The sequence below is a fragment of the Bison bison genome, unplaced genomic scaffold, assembly GCF_000754665.1.
Source record: "Bison bison bison isolate TAMUID 2011002044 unplaced genomic scaffold, Bison_UMD1.0 scf7180017864491, whole genome shotgun sequence".
NCBI lineage: Eukaryota > Metazoa > Chordata > Mammalia > Artiodactyla > Bovidae > Bison > Bison bison.
In genome coordinates this window covers 21,238,837-21,242,448 of record NW_011495050.1, presented here as the reverse complement: position 1 = coordinate 21,242,448, position 3,612 = coordinate 21,238,837, and positions in this window count along the sequence as shown.

Genomic DNA, 3,612 nt, shown 5'->3' with positions numbered 1-3,612 from the left:
AGTTGGAGTTACAAAATTCTAAGTCACACAGCTATGTCATGGAGCTGGAATTCGAACTAGGCAGATGGACTGGGCTTCTGTCATTACCCTGATGTTATTTACTCTCTAGGGGTATCAGAAAGACCTCACAGATGATGTCTGAGCTAGATTTGGAAGGTCCTCGATGGAAGGAAGGAGGGCCTTCCAGTCAAAACGCCTGTTGAGTGAATTCTCGGTATGGCAATGGAATAAGTCCCGTAGTGGGCAGTGTGGCAAGTATGGTGAACAAAGAAGATTGAAATCAAATTACACAGTTTGAATGTCACCCTAAGGAACTTGAGTCTATCCCATGAGTCGGTTTGGCAAACTGCTGTGGAACTGTGATTATGTGGAGATGGCTATGTCGGAAGTCCAGCCTCACCAGTCACTAGCTCTGTGATTCCAAGCAGCGTTGCTGGTGGGGTTCTCTGGAGGCAGATACTGAGATGCACTTGGGAGAATGGTTATTAGAAATCAAGGTTTGGGAGAAAGAAGAAGGAAACAGGGTTGGGCAGAGGAGGAAAATAAGATCAGCCCCTGAAAGTCTTGGCCAGCCTGACAGGGAGCTCCAGAGTGAGGATATTGGCCAGTCCAGGTTGTGGCAGGTCAGGGTGAAACAGCCAGGCCTTTACCTCCACCCCGCCCCGGCGTCAGAGGCCAGGCCAGACATGAGCTCAGGTGATGTGGGTCTCTGTGGCTGGAGCAGACCCCGAAGGAGGCAGTTGTCTGCAGACAGCGGGGCAGCAAGTCCTCCCTTGGGGGGACTCTGAGCAGGGCACTCTCGGGGTCTGCCACAAAGAGTTTTCTTACTTCTTTGTCTCTGTCTTCTCATTGGCAAAATGGAAATATTATAGTAGATCACCCATGGGGCAATTATATGCCTGGCATGTAACTCCCAGGCTGCTAGGGTTATCTGCTCTTTTGGTTATCTACCCTGACAAGATAGGGTCTTGTCACTGTTTCTCCCTTGCAGCACTTAAAATTTGAAAATATCTTACCGCGGCCTGAGGAATAGAAGACGATCCTGTCCAATTCCCAGTTTGCCTGAAGTTCTGCCATTTTCTCATGATGTTCCAGGCCTCGTCATTTGTCCGGAGATCCTGGTTGAGTTAAGCTGTGCTAGGCAAAAGGCGAGATTTGAGAAATGTAAAGTAAATCAGTGGTTTGAAAATACCTAAGTTGAATCACAAAGGGGGGAATACAGGCTGCATTTTAGGGGTATAGACCAGGCTTCTGTACCATGGAGACTCAAAATAAGACTCAAACAGCAGAGTTTCCTTCTTCCTCATGTAAGAGTCTAAAAATGAGTGGTCAAAGGCCATGTAAGTGACACTATTCCATAAGGCCACTTGGGAACTGAGATCCCTTTTGATCTTGTTGCTCTACTATCCCCCAAGACAGTGGTTCTTAAAGTGTAGTCCCTAGACTAGCAGCATCAGAATCACCTGGGAACTTTATTAGAAACCCATATGGTAGGGCCCAGAAATCTGTTTTACCAAGCTCTTCAGGTGATTCTGTTGTTCAGTTGCTCAGTCATGTCCGACTCTTTGTGACCCCATGGACTGCGGCACACCAGGCTTCCCTGTCCTTCACCATCTCCCCGAGTTTGCTCAAATTCATGTACATGGAGTTGGTAATACTATTCAACTATCTCATCTCTGTCGTGCCCTTCTCCTCCTGCCTTCAATCTTTCCCAGCATCAGGGTATTTTTCAATGAGTCAGCTCTTCACGTCAGGTGGCCAAAGTCTTGGAGCTTCCACTTCAGCATCAGTTCTTCCAATGAATATTCAGGGTTGATTTTCATTTAGGATTGACTGTTTTGGTCTCCTTGCTATCTGAGGGAGTCAAGAGTCTTCTCCAGCACCACAGTTTGAAAACATCAATTCCTCAGTGCTCAGTCTTCTTTATGATCCAACTCTCTTATCCATACATGACTACTGCAAAAACCATAGCTTTGATTATGCAGACCTTTGTTGGCAAAGTGATGTTTCTGCTTTTTGATATGCTGTCTAAGTTTGTCATAGCTTTTCTTCCAAGCAGCAAGTGTCTTTTAATTTCATGACTGCAGTCAGAGTGTGTAATGATTTTGGAGCCCAAGAAAATAAAGGTGATTCTGAGGTAGACTCAAGTCTGAGAAACACTCATCTAGGACTTTTTTCCTCATCTATCAGGTCAAAACTGTGGGATGAGCCTGTGGAAAGGTGGAAAGAAAGCAAAGAGGGCAAACCATTTCTTTAAAAAAAAAAAAGTGCCTTGAAGGTGAATGCATTAATTCCTCTGACATCCTTTTGGCTGACAACTGGTCATGCAGCCACCCAGCTACCAGGAGTCTTGGGAAATGTAGTCTCTAACTGGGCAGTCTGTGTCTAAAACTTGGGGCTTTATATTAAAACAAAGATCAGGGAGTGAATACTATTCAGAAAATTAGTAGCCTCTGTCACTATTGCAACAGGACAGGCAAAAAAGTGAGGGGCACCACTCCCACTAACGTAGTGGGTTATGGGGACTTCCCTGGTGGTCCAGTGGTTAAGAATCTACCTTGCAGTACAGGGGACTCAGGTTCAATCCCAGTTTGGGGAACTGGGATCCTACATGCTGTGGGACAATTAAGCCCCACTTGCAGCAACTAGAGAGAAGCCCATGTACCGCAAGGAAAGATTCCACATGCTACAGTGAAAATCCCTTGTGCTGCAACTAAGACTCAATGTGGCCAAAAATACTTTTTAAAAGGAGTAGTGGGTGTGTATGGAGAGGAAGGGATGTATTTGAGAAATAGGTGCTGTTTTGATCCTATGGTGAGGGAGAGGAAAGAGAAGTGATAACTCCTAGGTTTCTAGGTGGGTATTTGGTGATGGTGTCGCCTGGGGTAGAGATTCTAGAGGAAGAGGAAAGAGGAAAATACGACCTTTGACACTAGGCATAGTGAATTTAAGCTGACTGAGGATGTCCAGGGAGAAATATCCAGATCTGTAGGTAGTTGGAAACACTTGTCCAAAGACCCTGAGAAAGGTTGGTGCTAGAGTTAGAGCCTGCAAACACCATGGTGATGGGAGCTTGAGCATGAACTGCTCGCTCCAGCATAGGACACGGGAAGAGAGATCAGGGCAGGGGGACATTGGCATTTAAAGTGAGCGCTGGGTTATACAGAGGGAAGTAAGTCAGAAAGAAAAAACCGATACAGTATATTAACACATATATATGGAATTTAGAAAGATGGTAATGATGACGCTATAAGCAAGACAGCAAAAGAGACACAGATATAAAGAACAGACTTTTGGACTCTGTGGGAGAAGGCAAGGGTGGGATGATTTGAGAGAATAGCATTGAAATATGTATATTACCATATGTGAAATAGATCGCCAGTCCAAGTTTGATGCGTGGAGAGCGCTCAAAGCTGGTGCACTGGGACAACCCTGGGGGATGGGATGGGGAGGGAGGTGGGAGGGGGTTTCAAATGTGGGACACATGTACACCCATGGCTGATTTATGTCAGTGTATGGCAAAAACCACTACAATATTGTAAAGCAATTAGCCTCCAATTAAAATAAATTAATTAAGAACAATAAAGTGGGCACTGGAAAAGAGGTACATGT